The sequence below is a fragment of the Myodes glareolus genome, chromosome 21, assembly GCF_982192425.1.
Source record: "Myodes glareolus chromosome 21, mMyoGla1.1, whole genome shotgun sequence".
Classification (NCBI taxonomy): domain Eukaryota; kingdom Metazoa; phylum Chordata; class Mammalia; order Rodentia; family Cricetidae; genus Myodes; species Myodes glareolus.
The window spans coordinates 55,388,340-55,406,674 of record NC_142046.1 but is presented as its reverse complement, the minus strand read 5'-3'; the positions used below and the strand labels follow the sequence as shown (position 1 = coordinate 55,406,674).

The following is an 18,335-nucleotide window of genomic DNA, read 5'->3' as shown; positions in this document are numbered from 1 at the left end:
AGTTGATTAGGTGGGCTGTTTAGGAAACTTCTCTCTAACTCAGTTTCTTTTACACAATGGTTGAAACAGCAATAAAACTCCAAAGCCATCAGACCATGAGCTTCTGCAGCTATAGGCTCTGCGGTCCTCTGCATTGACGTTCTGTAAGCACAGTTTTCTCGGAACTCACACTGTTGAATTCTGGACACAGCACCTTAGCTTCATTTACCAGACACAGGCTTCAGCAATGCGAATTTGATTTAATGAGAAGGGGCTCACAGGGCTACTCCCTTATGTTGGACATGAGCGCTGGGTGGAAAGGCTGTGCAGTCACACCATTACTGCAAACAAAAACATGTCACCCTTCAGTGAGCTTAATGCTTTGACCATTAAGTGTAGTCCCTCATGTAAATGGCACTGTGTTTAACTGGCAAGCAGATGTTCCCACTATCATCTCAGAATTAGAAAGCTGTGGCTGATGGTTTATTTCCAGCTCTGGGTGTCTTATTTCCCCAAGTATTTTGCAGAATCATTTCTGGTTTTCTTTCTCACTCAGCTGAGTGTTGGTCTCAATTTGGCCTTGGGAATCTCCTCCAATTCAGGAGTAAATGTTCTGGGTGCTACAACACATACCTTTTGGTATGTGCAAATATGTACATACAAGAGATGCTGGGTGCAGCAGTCAAGCAGAGCATCTAAGGTAAGGTGGCTCTAATGCACTCTGACTTTAATGGGTATGCTGTAGTGAAATGCTCTGCAGCTCCTTGGTTTAGAATACAAGAGACCCACCTTGTCAGTCTGCCTTTTTCATAACATGGCTTTTAATTGTCAGATGGAATAGCTAGTCTTTTTTTTTTTTTGTCTGTTTATTTTCGAGACAGGATTTCTCTGTGTAGCCCTGGCTGTCCTGGAATTCATTCTGAAGATCAGGCTGGCCTCAAACTCACTCCTGCCTCTGCCTCCCAAGTACTGGGAATAAAGGAGTGTGCCACAGCCACCCAGCAATAACTAGTTTTTTTGTTTTTGTTTTTTTTTAAAGGGCACAACTATTTGACTTTAGATTAGACAATTGAGGTGGTATGAAGCTTTTTGGTAAGCTAGCCAATTATCAATTAAGTAGGACTGAAAATTATTTTTGTTGTTGTTTTTTGTTTTGTTTTGTTTTTCGAGACAGAGTTTATCTGTATAACAGCTCTGGCTGCCCTGGAACTCACTCTGTATACCAATCTGACTTTGAATTTAGAGATTCACCTGCTTCTGCCTCCTGAGTGCTGGAATTAAAGACAGGAGCCACCACTGCACAGCAGAACTGAAAATTCTTTGACAAGGAGAGCGTATATTTGTTTGCGACATACCTCCTTTCCTTTTGCTGATTATATGTTCTGGTAATGATGCACTCTGCAGGTGCACTCCATTGAGTATATTTACTAAGAGCTTGGGTAAGTTTGACACGTCATAGCACTTAAGAAGGGATGTTTATTTTGAGACTTTTTTCATGCTCATCGCTAGGTTAGTTGGATGTGGTGGTGTACAATTTTAATCCCAGAACTCAGGAGACAGAGGCAGGTGGATCTCTGTGAATCTGAGGCCAGCCTGGTCTACAGAGTGAGTTCCAGGACAGCCAGCGATACATAGTGAGACCCTGCCTATAAAACAATAACAAGATTGCCATGTTATCCTAGAGTTATCATCATTATGTTATTGCTTATTTTAGTTCTTCTCCATCCTCAGATGGCATCCCATCTAACTCAGAATAAAAACTAGTGGTCCTCCAATTGCGAAAGACTTACACAGTTTGATCCTGGTGAAATTCTTTTTGACTGTCCCTTCTCCAGTTATAAGTCCCTAGCACTGCTCCTTGATAGCACCGGGACGCCTCTCCCCGAGCCCTTTGTCCCTGTCATCTCTCCTCCTGGCTGGTAGCTCCTCAGATGAATATGTGAAGTCCCCTCTCCACTTCTCTACTCAACCCGAATGTCACTTTCTCAGTAAGTCCTTCACTGACCAGCCAAAAGCCACGGCTCCCCATTTTTACTGATTTGTACAACCTACCTACTCCCTTGTTTTTCTAGAGAACTGTTGGGTATCTGACTTGCTATTTTCTATCATATGCTGGACTGAGGTCTACTCTTACTAGATGGTAAACCCTGTGAAGGAGGAATTTTTGTCAATGTCAGTTTCCTTGTCTCCCGACTAGCTCCACGGTTGTAGCAATCATTGGCTAGTCATAGAACAGGGCTAACAAATGAACACAGGCTCAATCAACAGTTATCGGTGACTACATTAATGGGCTAGGAAAGGAGACCATACTCTGATAGGAGAAAATTGTCATTGAAGTCAGAAGGCCCGGTGACCTTGGGCAGGTTGCCACCAACACCACCGTTTGTCAAATGAGGGTAATAGAATATGCTCCCATCCAGGACCAGACAGGGATCAACCAAGGTAACGCAGAAAAGACGCTCTCCAGAGTTAAAGCACCTTTTCTGCGGCACCAAAGAAACCCTAAAGAGAAAATGAGCCAAGGTGATTAAAAGCAATCAGGGGTAAGCTACGGGGCTGGAGCTCTTTTTTTTCACCTCCCGTGAATCATGAAAGCGAGTGCCTGTCGTGGCTCAAGCGCCTCTCGCTCTCGTGCACCTAATGGACACGTTTTCCTTCTCAGCTGAGACTAGAGGTCAGGGCCTCCTCCATGCGTCTGAGGTCTCAAACCTTCACTCATTGGTAGGGCTGGGAGCCATAAAGGAAACACAGGATCGGCTTGAATGATGAGAAGAGCAATAACTGCTTACACTTATCGAGGGCTCACCATATGCCAGGCAAATGGTGCTTGCATGGAGTGGTTCATTTATCATCATAATGCCGGAACATCTTTGAGTGTATTTTACTGGTGGGGAAAATGAGGCAGAAAGAAGTGGGAACCTTTACCTAGTTTGACCGGTAGGGCCAGGATTTGAACTCAAGCTATCATTTTAGGAATCTGATAAATTAACTGCTCTGCTCTGCTAGCCAAGGTATAGTAAGTAGCTTTCAATGAATCCTTGCTATACTACAGAATACCACAAGCGAAATCCGTAGCCAGATGGGTCTTCCTGGCAAACAGACACAAGAGCCTGGGCCAACATGGGTACTGTGGTGCTTCTGGGCACTGGCATTGTCATACTCTTGTAAAGATTATGACCCTTCCCAGCATTGCTTTATATTACACAGTTATGTGAATTACATATGTAGTCACATATGATATTGAAAATTTATAAAATTTCAAAGTATATAGATACTTCAAACCTGTTTGTCAATGGATTTAAGACTTCTTGATCAGTATAAGAAAAGTATCACTAGGGGCTGGAGAGATGGCTCAGCGATTAAGAGCGTTGCCTGCTTTTCCAAAGGTCCTGAGTTCAATTCTCAGCAACCACATGGTGGCTCACAACCATCTGTAATGAGGTCTGGTGCCCTCTTCTGACCTACAGGCACATATACAGAGAAACCCTGTCTCGAAAAATCAAACCAAACCTACCAAACAAATGAATGATAAAGGGACCAGGAAGACGGTTCACTGGCCAGAGGCACCTGCTGTCAGACCTGAAGATGGAAGTTTGAATCCTGGGAGCTCTGTGGTGGAAAGAGAAAACTGACTCCCATAAACTGCCCTCTGACCCTACCTGCACTCTGTGCACCTGTGTACCCATGCCTCCAGAAAAAGACTAATTTAATGAAAATAATAATAATTTCACTGGATTGAAACACATTAAATATGTTAAACACATGGGTTTTTCCTAACAGTACCAAGGTCCCATACTGATCACCATTGAAAAATGTTAGCAACCTCAAATTTACAGAGGTTGGTAAATGTGATAGCAGGGGACTGTGGGTGGCTTAAGCAGTTTTGTGGGGCCACTGGAAGCAGGATCAGGAGCTACCCCTAATGAATGATCTGGCTTTTTGGAGCCCATTTCCTATGGAGAGAAACCTTGCTCAGCTTAGACATGAGAGGATGGGCCTTGGCTCTGCCTCAACGTGGTGACAAGACAGAACTGACTCCACACGGGAGGCCTCACCCTCTCTGAGGTGCAGATGGGGTGAGGGGTAGAGGTGAACAGGAAGGGGGAAGGGGAAACTGGAATTAGTATGTAATAAAATAAAATAATATATTAAAAAAATCTGTGACTAAAAGGAGAAAGTTAAGAGTTAGGGCTGGAGAGTTGGCTCAGCAGCTAAGAGCACCAACTGCTCTTGTAGAGGACTTAGGTTTGGTCCCCAGTCCCTACATGGTAGCTCATAACCATATGTAACCTCAGTTCCATGGGTGGCTGTGTGGCTGTGTAGCTGTGTGGCTGTGTAGCTGGGTGGCTGGGTGGCTGTGTAGCTGGGTGGCTGTGTAGCTGTGTAGCTGTGTGACTGTGTGGCTGTGTGGCTGTGTAGCTGGGTGGCTGGCCCCTGATGTCTGTCCTCCTCTCCTCCTTTTCTCACTCCCTGAACCTTTCTTCCCAGATTCCTCCTCCTCTATATTCTCTGCCAGTCCTGCCTATCCTTTCTCCTGTCTCACTACTGACCGTTCAGCTCTTTATTAGACCAATCAGGTGTTTTAGGCAGGCAAAGTAACACAGCTTCACAGAGTTAAACAAATGCAACACATCTTGACACCATTAAACAAACATTCCACAGCATAAACAAATGTACAGCTCTTAAATTAATATTCCACAGCAGTTGGCTTTTAGCTAAAACCAATGCTTGAGGAATCCATCTGCACCCTCTTCTTTCTGAATGACTGCAACCTGAGACTGCTTCCCTAAGAAGACCTCCTATGGAGATGAGATAGTCTGCTTCCTTCTTTCTGTTCATGCTTTATGCAATAGAGGCCCTGAGCTACCAGGCTGCTGTTAGTTCCTCTCCATCAGAGTGCACTACACTTGTGCAACTACAATCCAGTTGCTTTATCAACAATATTGCAAAGAATAAAAGAAAAGGGAGTCTCTCTGAATAAAATGATTAAATACTGGGCCTGGAGAGATGGCTCAGTGTTTAAAAGCATTGGTTGTTCTTTCAGAGGTCCAGGGTTTGATCCCTAGCACCCACATGAAGACTCAGAGATGTCTGTGACTACAATCCCAGAGATAGGACACCTCTTCTGGTCTCTTTTGGCACCACATGCACATGGTGCACAGACCTACAAGCAGGCAAAACACCCACATACATTACAAAAGAGAAAAGATGAAAGACAGAGTCCAGCTTGGTGGTTCAAGCCTGTGATCCCAGTGTGGGAGAATGAAGGAGGATTTCAAGTTCTGATTTTTCTGTTCTTTTCCTCATCAATGAGCTCAGAGGACCAGGCAGGATGATTTATAATGTGTGGTTGAAAGATAAATATGGGAAATAGTCCAATTTGAACGCTGATTTCCATTCAAGTTAATTATCAGAGTCTAAGATTCTCAGACTTGGGAGAACAATTACAGGTAATCTACTTTAACTACCCACATAACAGCTGGAGACCTTTCAGTGTCTGTCTGAATTGAGAAATTCAGAACAGTATACACAAATGGTGATAGGAAAGGGGTACTCCTTAGCTGTCTAGAGAATGTCATTTCTACTTTCTTCTAATTCAGGATGCTGTGTGTGAAAATAATGCAGCAGAGTTATTTGAATCAGAACATGCATGTTTACATACAAATATACATATACCCAACAACATGCTGTAAGTTTAAATTTGCAAGTAGCTTAAAATGATGAACAGCAAGCAATTACCTAAAATGTTAAGTGTAAGTTGGGGACTGAGACAGTACCCAGAGAGAAAATTATTTGTAATTTGAAGTCAAAACCATCTGTCAAAGAAGAGGCTCAAAGCAAAAAGAAAGACATTGGTAGACTACATAGATGAAGGCAGGGGCCAAGAACCCACCCTACAAGTGACTCCCAGCTATAACCAGCAGTCTAGCACTAACTTGCTGATGAACAGATAAAACAGACTATGAACCTTGGGCCAATCATATTCCACTGCAGTGGCTTCAGGTACCATATTCGTCTCAGAGTTTTGGGAGCTCCTGGGATCAAATCTGTCTGTACAAAGTAAAGAGTTGTTGTGTTAAAAAGTGGAAAACTTATTTTGTCCAGAGGCATCTGATGCATCATTGTAAAGCCATTTTGGTTGCATTCCCTCAAGTTGAGTCATTCTTGGGGTTGTAGATTCTAACTTTAGCCCTAGGCCATACAGAACAAATATTAAGTACCAGCCCATTAGCATCCTTTGACTTTCCAAGGTAGTCTGGTTGTATGAACAGAAATCATGGAACTCATGAATATTGTATGCTTCATACAACTTTGATCCATGATACTGCTTCACAAGTGGAAGCCTCTGGAGTGCTGGCTCTACAGGCATGTGCTACCAGGTAGCTCTGTAACAAATTTTGCCAAGACACAAACATCACTTTCAAAGGAGTAACAAAAAGTGTGTTTATTTATTTATTTATTTGATTTTTGAGACAGGGTTTCTCCGTAGTTTTTAGAGCCTGTCCTGGAACTAGCTCTTGTAGATCAGGCTAGCCTTGAACTCACAGGGATCTGTCTGCCTCTGCCTCCCAAGTGCTGGGATTAAAGGCATGTGCCACCACCACCCGGCTAAAGTGTGTATATTTAATTATGCTTGGTTCACAATGAAATGACTGGGCAAATAGAATAAGAATTTATGCTACAGTATACTTAATGAACTAATAATAGAGAAAGTTGGCTAAAATGCAACAAGAACATTGTGGCAGTTTGAATGCAATTGGCTCCCATAAACTCATAAGGAGTGGCACTATTAGGAGGCATGACTTTGTTGGAGGAAGTGTGTAACTGTAGAGGTGGGCTTTGAGGTCTCTTATGTTCAAGCTACTCCTAGTATCACAGTCTACTTCCTGTTGCTGGCATATCCTCACATAGCAGCTCCTTCTCCAGCACTGTGTCTGCCTGCACACCACCATGTTCCCTGCAGGGATGATAATGAACTAAACCTCTGAAACTGCAAGCTGCCACCTCAATTAAATGTTTTCCTTTGTAAGAGTTGTTATGGTCATTAGGTTCTTTAATTGCTCTGGGAAGGAGTTTCCTCTATGATGACAGGAAACAACTGAACCAGATTTGTCATAGGGGCCTGTGAGAGGCCCCTCATGGAGTTTTCTGATGGCAAAGAATTACCTTGAATATTCCTTGCTGACCTTCTCATTCATCCAGAGCCTGCCTTTACCACACTTTCTTCATAATCTAGAAGGAAAGGATGTTCTGGATGGATGATTCTTAGAAAGAACATTGTTTCTAGGTATGCCCTATCTACAGTCCCCTTTAAGGTGACTTTGTTTGCCACAATCAGAACATTTGACATTTCAGTTTTTCCTCAAACATCTGGAAATCACCTCTCCTATCCAGCATCAACATGGTCATGTGATTCAGCATTAATTGTATCTTGAATTCATTCCTCCAGAGGTGCTAACCTTGCCTTTAATTATCCTTTTATATACAGAGAATTCACATTTTCAAAAGCAAGAGATTCAATTATTATTTGTCTAACTTATGAATTTGGTATCCTTCTATTTACTGCTGAAGTCAATCTTTGTAAGAAATACATAAAGGCTTCCTTGGGTCCTGTATAATCTTAATAATTGGCTCAATTTTATTTCCTATTTCTCCAATTCTGTCCCAAGAATTCAAAATTGCTGCATGACATAAATGCATGGTGTGATCATCAAATATAGCTTGCCTTTGTATAGTAACATAATCTTCAAGAATTTGATTTTGGGAAATTTCCCTACCTCTGACTTTACTCAACAATCTTAGCCTCTTCTTTCAACCAGAGACTCTACTATATTGTGGCAAAGGCTCTAAAACACCTTTAACCAATTCTACTCAGTGTTTAGGGATAATTCTTTTTACAAACTAACCATGAGGTTAACATTTGCTTCACAAAAGATGAATGCATGCCATATGAAACTATTGCTTCTTTGAATCTTCTTAAATCTAACATTGACACAGTAGTCAAGTTAGCTGTAACAGAGCCTCTGCCATTTGGCAATTCCTATAAGGGTACTGGATATGTTAAGTTGGTTGTTTGACAACCTTAGGCTGTTCCTCTCTAACCTTAAAACGCGACACTGAAATTGGTTCTCTATTCAATTCCTCCGTCTGGAATTGAATATTTCTGTGATCTGTTTTATTAGGTTTTTCTAAGGCCTGTATTTTAGCACTCAGATTAACCAACTTTTTCAGTGATAAGACAAAAATGATGTTGATGTTTACAGCTGACATTACCTGAATCCCATCTAAATTAGATATCCTCTCATTTAATCATTCCATTTTCAAACTGTCTAGCATATTATCATACAGAGACCCAAATCCTCCCATTGCAATGGTTTTTTTTTTTCATTTTTTAATGTGGGGGAAAAAAAACCTCTCTCTTTTAAATAATTCCTCCCTTTAAGAAGTCCCAAATTGTCTTACCAAATTTGCCAACGATGATAAAGATGTGAGGCTTTTTGCTCCTGCATAGAACAGTAAAAGCCTGGTTGAAGTTCAAGGCAGCTACCTAGTTTGGCAGCAGCCTGAGAAGGGGCTTCAGGGATAGCGTACAACCCATGGTGGAGAAAAAGAGAGAGAGAGGGAGATATATATATATATATATATATATATATATATATATATATATAGAGAGAGAGAGAGAGAGAGAGAGAGAGAGAGCTGTCTGTGCACAGGGGATTGTTCAGAGAACGCACATGGAGGGGTGGTGGGCTGCCTGAAGGCAGAACCAGCCAGTCTAGGGTGGGCTAGTCCTGTGGCATTTGGAGCTCAGGAGCTCCTGGAGCTTGGGTGGCAGCTGGAGACTGTTTCAGAGAGGCTACCACAGGAAAATCCCAAACTCACTCAGAGGTTTGGGGAAAAGGAAAAGAGAGCCTAGCCAGGTGGGGCTGAAGCCCCCTATGCAACTCCAGAGGGGAGACCCACATGCACAGGAAAATGGCTTATTTTGAGAATTCATACCCTAAACATTGGGCACCAGATGTAGCATGAATAATAAAAACCCAGAGATAGATATTGGGATTCAAGCCAAAGATCAAAAAACTAAGCAGCAAAGCCACTAGTGAGCTCTTACCCCTATGAAATCTTCAAACTGAAAGCCAGCCAGCTCCTGTCTCATCCTGCCTTATATTCCTCTCTAGAACTGGGATTAAAGGTATGAACCACCACCACCTGGCCTCTGTGGCTAACTAGTGTGGCTGCTGGGATTGAAGGTGTGTGCCACCACTGCCTGGCTAGCATGGCTGACTAGTGTGGTTGTTTTGTGTTCTGATCTTCAGGCAAGGTTTATTTATTAACATACAAATGCAATATCACTACATGAAGAAACTCTTTACTAAGTAGGTTTATCTGCATAGGATCCTTGGTGTGTGCTTGAGAATTCTTCTGACCTAGGAGCTTTAGTGGTTCTTACAGACACTTGACCCTTTTTCCCTGGTTTCTCAATTCCAGCAATTCCACAATCAGTTACACAAAGGAAACAGTTATCAGGTAGAAGGTCTGTCATTGCCTGCATTAAGTCCAGTTTGACTTTAATGGAAAAGTTACAAAGATGGTGACAATTTGGATGAAGTAAGATGGGTTCAGGTGTGTATTACATTGTAATAACAAGCAAGAAGGATGTCCTTCTGGGATTTTTCTTTTACTTCTCCTCATTATATCCGTCTACATTCTGAGAATGGCCCTTAGGCTCATATGTTCAAATGCTTGGTTCCTAGCAGGGGAACTGTTTGGGAAGGATTAGGAGGTGTGGCCCTGCTGGAGAAGGTCTATCACTGAGGGTTGGCTTTGAAATTTTAAAAGCCATGCCAGCTCTCTCTCTCTCTCTCTCTCTCTCTCTCTCTCTCTCTCTCTCTCTCTCCTCCCTGCAGATCAGGATGTAAAGTTCTAAATTACTGCTCTAGTACCATGCATACTTGTCTACTTTCTGCCATGATGATAATGGACTAACCCTCTGACGCTATAAGCAAGCCCCCAATTAAGTGTTTCTTCAGTAAGTTGCCTTGGTCACGGTGTTTCTCCACAGCAGTAGAACAGCAACTCAGACTGAGGGTATAGATGGAAGCCGGGGGTTGATACTGGGTATCTCTGATACTCTCCACCTTCTGTTTTTGAGGAAAGTCTCTCACCTAATCTAAAGCTATCAATTACACTAGTCTGACTGCCAGCAAGATCCGTGATCTTCCAGTCTTCATTCTCATTGCTAGGGTCATGGGTGCACATCACTGCATTGACTTTAACACAGATGCTGGGATCTGAACATAGATCCTTAGGCTTGCTTGACAAACACTTTACCTACTGAGTCATCTCCCCAACTCCCAACCAACATACTCTTAAAAAATTAAATTTTTATAAGTTTGTTCTTTGACAATTTCTCACATGCATAATGTATTCTGGGGATTCTTTATCACCCCCTCCCCCCTATAAGTCCTCCCTCCTTCCAGCCTCTCTCTTTCCTTTCTCAGATTTATCTTTTGTGTGTGTGTATGTGTGTGTGTGTGTGTGTGTGTGTGTGTGTGTGTGTGTGTATGCTGTTGTGTTGCCCATTTAGTTTAACCATTTCTGTGACCACTGGATAGGGACGATCCATGGGTTCCTGGCAGGGCCACTGGTGGACAAAATGGAAGGCAATGACTCCCCTTTTCATTGAATTTATCTGTAGCAAATAGTTCAGCAGTGAGCAGGAGGGCCTTCTGCCTCCATCTCCCACCACCACCTGGCAACTGGTGGCTTAATTCTTGTGCAAACACAGCATAGACATGCATAGCTATTGAGAGTTTGGGATTGCAGTGGCTGTGTAGTACCCGAGGAAAACATTCTTCCTTCCTTCCTCCGTTCTCTCTTTTTTCTTTCCTTCTTTTCTCTTCCTTCCTTCCTTCCTTCCTTCCTTTCTTCCTTCCTTCCTTCTTTCCTTTCTTTCTTTCTTTCTTTCTTTCTTTCTTTCTTTCTTTCTTTCTTTCTTTCTTTCTTTCTTTCTTTCTTTCTTGTGACAGGATCTCTGTGTGTAACAGAGCCCTGGCTGTCCTGGAACTCACTTTGTAGACCAGGCTGACCTCAAACCCACAGAGATCCTCATGCCTCTGCCTCCTGAGTGTTGAGATTAAAGGTGAACACTGCCACACCCAACTGCAAGGAAAACATTCTTCTTCAATCTTCTCTATCTCCCAGGTCTTATAGTACTCCCTTTGCAGTGTTTTCTGAGCCCAGGAGGGGCATAAATATCTCATTTAGTGTTGAGCAATAATCCATTCCTTGTTCTCAGTACCTTGAGAAACCATAGTGTCTGCCTTTATGGGAAGAAGCATCTAGAATTAAGGATAAGAGTGACAATTATGTACAGGTATAAACATATTTATTTAGAACTACTTAGAAGGTGATTTGATGCCATCTCAGTTTAGCTCAAAAGCAGAATTAGCTTTTCTGATTGGTTCTATGGCATTCCCTACAACAGGGTTTAGTGGGTTTATAGTTCCACATATGGAATGCTTCTTGTTGAGTTGGTCTCACATCCAATCAGAGAGTGGCTATCCCTATTAACAGTGGTGCCCCATTGCATATGGGTGCATCTTATCTGGCGGTAGCCTACACACACTTTTAAAATTATTATTAATTATTTAAATATTTATTTAAATTTATTTTATGTGCATTTGGTACAAAGGTGTCAGATTCCCTGGAACTTGAGCTACAGACCGTTGTGAGCTGCCATGTGGGTGCTGGGAATTGAACCTGGGTCCTTTGGGAGAGCAGTCAATGTTCTTAGTTGCTGAACCATCTCTCCAGCCCCTACTAAGTAATTTTTAATTAAGCATATATGTATGCTTTTCCTGGTGCCTGTGAACATGAGTACAGGTTCCTGAGGATGTCAGAGGTGTCCTACCCTTCTAGGGCTGGAGTTGATTGCTTGTGAGCCACACCAACCACTGTGGGTATTTGGAAATGACCTCTGCAAGAGAAGCACATACTCTTGAATTCTGAGATTTCTCTCCAGCCCCATCCACATATTCCTAACGCTTCCTTCTTTGACAAAAATAAAGCAATAAAAGATATCATTTAACTCACTCAAAGTAGTTTAAATCAGTATTTATATGTGTTGGCTAGTTTACATCAGCATTTATATGTGTTGGTGAGTTTTATCTCAACTTGATACAAACTAGAGTCAGTAGGGAGGAGGGAGCCTCAATTGAGAGAAAAAAAACCTCCATAAGATTAGGCTTTAGGCAAACCTATAAGGCATTTACTTACGTAATTAGAGACCTATGTAAGAGTGCCCAGTCCATTGTGGGTGGGGCCACTCCTGGGCAGGTGGTCCTGGATTCTATATGAGCAAGCCATGGAGAGTAAGCCAGTAAGTAGCACCCCCTCCATGGCCTCTGCAACAGCTCCTGCCCTGTCTGATTTCCTGTCCTGGATCCTTCCATGATTATCTACAATGTGGAAGTGTAAGCCAAGCAAACCCTCTTCTCCCCAAGTTTCTTTGGTCATTGTGTTTCAGTACAGCAATAGGAGCCCTAACTAAGACGTTATCCAGTTGAATTCTATGGGGTCTGGAAAGTTAGCAAGCGTGAGCAGCGAGCAGTTTATACCCTGAGCCATTTCCCCAGCACTCTTTAGGCTTTGAAGCTGTTTCTTTAGGTTTTAATCCATTCCTTTATTCAAGCCTCTGATCTCTAAGCATTCACTTCATGGTTTCCCATTTCCTTGATTTCTTTTGCTTCCCCACGCTCCTGTCACACTCTCATTTGGTAGCATTGGGGCTAGTCTTTCTTTTGGCACTGGGGACCAAAGCCAAGGTCCCATGCATGCCAAGCATACGCGCAGCCATGCGGACCCACCCCCTACTACTGAGGAAATATTTTGAAAGCCTAAAGCGTGTGTCCTACCCACAATGATTCTGTTGTAATTGGTCTGGAATACAGCCTGGGTGATTGTGTCTGAGATTCCAGTGTGCAGCCAAAATAGAAGCACTGCATTATTCCCTTTTTGTGGAGGATGAAGCCGACTTAGAGAGTGCATGTGTCCTGCTATGCATGGTGGTAGAACCAGACAACGGACTCAGGTCTAGTCTAAAGTTAAAAGCCTCCTTACTTTCTAATTTCAGGATGAAATATTTGAGAAGTATCATTTTGTGTCTAAAATATCACCCAAAATATATTTTTAAAAGATTTATTTATTATGTACACAGTGTTCAGCCTCCATGTGTCCCTGCAGGCCAGAAGAGGGCACCAGATCTCATTACAGATGGTTGTGAGCCACCATGTGGTTGCTGGGAATTGAACTCAGCACCTCTGGAAGAGCAGTCAGTGCTCTTAACCTCTGAGCCATCTCTCCAGCCCAGTCAAAAATATTTTTATGTGTGTGTGAAAATAAAACCATGTTCTTGTTTGCCTTTTTGGCAAAGGGGATGTGTGATATTTTATGATATTTCATTCAGCCTTTTAGACTTAATGAAAGTAATTTAATTTTGAATGAAGACAAAATGCCATTTCTAAACTCCTGACATCTGATTGAAGTGGCCTTCATGTGTCACGAATACTTACCAGCAACTCAGGATACCATGGTTAAAGCAGCTTATTGCTGTGGCTGGGGTGAAGGAGACCAGTACTATACTATACTGGTAAGCACTATAAGGCTAAGCACTTTTTGTTTTCAACAGTATAACTCTGGTTGTCCTGAAACTTGCTTTACAGACAGGCTGACCTTGAACTCACTGAGATCTTCCTCCCTCTGCCTTGAGTGCTGGGATAAAGGCAGGCATCACCACTGCCTGGCTTTACTGAGCACTCTTAACCCATGTTGTTCTCTAGGCATTTGGGAATTACCAGCTCAGCTGACGTGTGGAGAGTGGAAGAACAAGATTGTCTACTGCGGTGTGACAGATTATCCCCAAACCAGAACGTGTTTTACGACACCTCTTGATTTTGAGCTTAGTTTGGTGAATTCGCAGTTTAAGTGACATCACGTGAGACTTCTTAGGGCCTTCAGCCAGAGGTCGGGCTGCTCTGGAGAATCAAATACAGGTCTCCCATGTCTGGATAATGTCAGGGAGAGATGGAAGGTAAGACCCTGTTAAGACTGTCCACCAGACGCGGCACCGACATGTGGCCTCTCCAGCACACTGGTCTAGGGTATTAAGATTTCCTTTTCTTTCTTCTTTTTAAGGCTATGTGGTATAGCATGTCAATTTCTTGTATTTCTTTTATTTGTGTTACAAAACGTGCTTTACATAAAATTTGCTGTTGTAGCCACCTTTAGGTTTCAGTTTGGTGGCATTAATTACACTGACAGTTACTCAAACATCTACTTCAAAACTTGTTCATTTTCCATACAGAAATTCTGCAACCTGTCTTAGTGATTTTTCTATTTATTGATGTAAAGAGACAACATGACCAAAGCAGTTTATAAAAGAAATTATTTAGAGGTTTTTAGAATTATTTTACTTTTTAGAAGAATTTAGCGTTTCAGAAGGTGAGTGCATGGCCTTCTGAGCACATACGTGCACCACACGCATGCAGGAGCCCCTGGAGGTCAGAAGACAGGAGAGGAATTGGAGTTGTAGATGGTTGTGGGCAGATATGTGGGTGCTGGGAATTAGGTCCTCGGCGAGAGCAACACGTGCTCTTAACTACCGAACCGTCTCTCCATCTCCCCAGACTAGGTCTTAAGCATCTTCTTAAAAAGTTCAGATTGCCTGAGAGAACGAGCAAAGAGAAGCTTATGTCAGTGAATAAGGGGTAACTACTGAGTAGAAAACGGGGTGGGGGTGGGGAGGTGGCGATTCCTCATGGTTTTCTTATCCAGAACCATCCACTTCATAGAGTTAATGCTTCATAAACACTCAAAAGTTCTTTTCAAAATACACGAAACACCCTCTCTTCCTGTCTTTCAAAGAACGAAACAAACAAAAAACCTCCCAAAATGTATTAAGCCTGCGACACAAGCCAGTAGGCAGCAAAATGCTGTGTTAATTTTGGAAGTCTCCCATACGTCATCCTAACACAAAAGAACGTGTGCTGACGGTTCTCTCGGCACAGCCCGTGTTGGCTGAGCACTGGATGTCAGAGTACCTTTCTGGCTTAATTGTGCATTTCCTTGCTTCCTTTGGTTCCTGTCTGTCAAAACAAAAACATTTTTATGCTGGCGCATATGAATATAAAAATAGTTAACGATGGGACAATTTCATATGCTGGAGGTACTTTTGTTTCTACTCCAAGTTTTGCCGTTCTGGGCATCACAGCAGGACCTCGCACACACTAGGCGAACTCTCTGCTGTTGACCTACACCAATAGGTCTGAAATACTTTAAAAAATCCAAACAAAGCATACACATATGCTCTCAAAATTATCAGTGAGATTTTCCATTATTCTGGATGATAATTCACTTTTCAAGTTAGATTCCTAGAAAAAAGGCTTTAATGTGGGCATTCAAGCCATGTATAATGTGCCTGTCATTTGTTGAAGTGGATGTAAAAATAGAGGGAAGGAACGAGCGCTGAAGAAATGTGCGAAGTTGCACTGAGAACATTAAAGTGTATCATCTGCTCACCATGGAGAAATCTAGGAAGACACTGTATGTTTGCTAGATCAACAAAACAGCCTATATTTACGGCAGAGCATTTTCCCTCGTATAAAATATCTAAGTAACTGTGCTTCAATAATCTGAAATTACTTAAGGTACTAAGTTTGTGGAATCAGAATCTTGAAAAGATGTCTAAATGTTTGATTATATACAAAGATTTTATTAGGAAAACCTGAGAGAACGGATACAGTTGCTCATCCTTGAGGTCAGTGTTAGCATTGGTACCCTTGAGAATGCGGACAAACAGCTGTCCTTATAAGTCCTAATGGACAAAGGCCAGCTTTCTTCACAGGTGCTCTTGTTTCTGCGTTCAACATGACAGAAAGGATTTAAGAATTTGAGGATGGTGGTATTATTAATTTAACATTTGGAGTGGCAAAAAAATGCCCACACATACGGAACTTTCAGTTTCGGGTCCTACACATCAAAATAATAGAACATAACAAGATGACTTTAATATTATGAATAAATCAAACATAACTGTATTGCTCTATGATTCAGAAGTTCTCCCTCTCCCTCCCCTCTTCCCTTTTGCTACAGGATAACAATAACAATAACTGTGATTATTCCCTTCCTCGCTCACTCCCTTCCTTCCTTTGGAGACAGGCTCTCACTCTGTTCCCTGTCACTCAAGGCTGACCTCCAATTCTCTGCAGCCCTCCTCTTGCTTCAGCCTCCCAAGTGCTGGGATTATAGGCCTGAGCCTCCAGAGGTCTATAAACTGAGGGGCCCCATCTGGGAACATAAATGATCATTGTTTGTGAGTATAAAGAATTCTGGTTATTGTCACACTGCATTGGGGGAAAAACCCTGTAGGTAACTGAGGAGCTGGGAGCAGGAGAGGTGGGCCCTCTCCCCAGGAAGAGCACACCAGCTGGTTGTATAGTGTCAATGCCCAGCCCTGAAAACACATATTCAAGTAACATACAGACTGAGCAGGCTATATTTAGGACTATATATGTATATACATGTATCCATGAAATTAGTAATTAATCAAAAAGATGTACTAGATTTGGAGGCGAGCAGGGAGGGGTCTATGGAAGGATTTGAAGGGAGGAAAAGGAAAGGAGAAATGATGTAATTATAATAGGATCTCAAAAATAAAAAGAATTCTGGTTATTTGGTTCTCATTAGACAGATGCTTATAGCGTTTGCCTCAATTCTACTTTGGATTTCATATATTTGCAGTAACTCCAGTGTAATTATTCAGATCTGACTTTTTTATTTTTTTAAATATGGAACGGTTCACAAATTTGCATGTCATCTTTGCACAGAGGCTACGTTAATCTTCTCTGTATCGCTCCAATTTTAGTATGTGTGCTACTGAAGCAAGCCTCGGGACTCTTAGTGATCTGGCGTGACCACTTTTTCACTAGCTATTTTTTTCAACACACACAAAGATGCAAATCAAAAATTTCATTATCTGGGTATGGTGGTGCACACCTTTGACCCATTGCTATGGAGGCAGAACCAGACAAAGTTCTTTAAGCTTGAGGCCAGCCTCACCTACACAGTGAGTTCCAAGTCAGTCAAAGTTACATAATTGCAATAAATTTTACCCTACTTATTTTACTTCTTATTTGATATGCTGTATTAATATCTAATATTATAACATTAAATAGAATACTTAATAATGCTACATGTATTAACTCAAGTAAAATTTCTCTGTCTAATATGCATATATATATATATGTATGTTTATTTCTATCTCTCTATCTGGCTTGGTGTCTGATAAATCAAGGTAAAATTAGATGAGGGGAGATATCCTTTTGAATGCCTTAATTTTTAAATATATATATATATATATATATGTATTACAGTTTCAAACAGTAAAGGCAAATAATTAACATTTTATTAGACTTGAATGGAGGAAGTAGCATTGTATTAATTTCACTAAGTCAAGATGGTTTATCTAGGAAAGCGTCTGGCAGGTCCTGAATTAGAACTTAGTCAAGTGTCATTGCTTTACACTGACGCTACTGTTTGACCTTCAGCTACTATTTGTACCTAAAAGAGATTACTGTAAGAAACATCCATCTTAAAAGAATATTATGACCAAGATTAGAGAATCCTAAACAAGCCCCTTAATGTTTTGAAAGGAAGTAACATAAGAAAAAATATTATACTATGTTTTAAAAAACGTAGTAAGAAGCCAGCTTCTTTGTGGTCTTTTGGAAGGAACTGACAGGCCTTCATCGTAATATGTAGAGATCAGGAATGTGCCTGCAGGGGCATTTTTTTCCAGCTGTCCTAATAAACCCACATATATTCATATATATTTTAGTCATAGAAAGACACAGGACACTATATTTTGTTGACTTTATCTTAAAATTCCTTAGGACAAAATGTAGAACCAATAATCTGGTGTTTCATTGGAATTATGAGAACAAATGGTTTTGTCTTCATTCTTTTTTAACTTAGGTTTGAACCCCAGGCCTTGTAACTGACAGGTGACCACTCTACCACCAAGCTACAGCCCCTGAGAACAAAAGGCGTTAAGAGTCTGATTTTCATATTAGGAGTTGAGATTTGGAAACTGACAACAGCTCATCAATTGTCTGAATTGGTTGCCAGGCAGCCTGACCTATGGCAAATTTTATAATTCTCATTTAATTCTATGTCTTAACTTACTAGCGACTTTTAATAAAAAATATTACAGACACCAATGGCATGAACTTGCAAGATGGCGCATCTTCTGAGAGTCTCGCTTGCTTCTGACAGCAGTTGACTGTGTGTTCACACTC

General features: G+C 41.6%; 1 non-coding gene across 1 annotated transcript; it reads right to left on the bottom strand.

Annotated features, from left to right (window-relative positions):
• Positions 1–16,820: 16,820 nt before the first annotated feature.
• On the bottom strand, positions 16,821–16,923 carry LOC125395134 (U6 spliceosomal RNA). The gene has a single exon (XR_007230461.1). It is a non-coding gene; the product is annotated as a U6 spliceosomal RNA (small nuclear RNA).
• Positions 16,924–18,335: the final 1,412 nt, after the last annotated feature.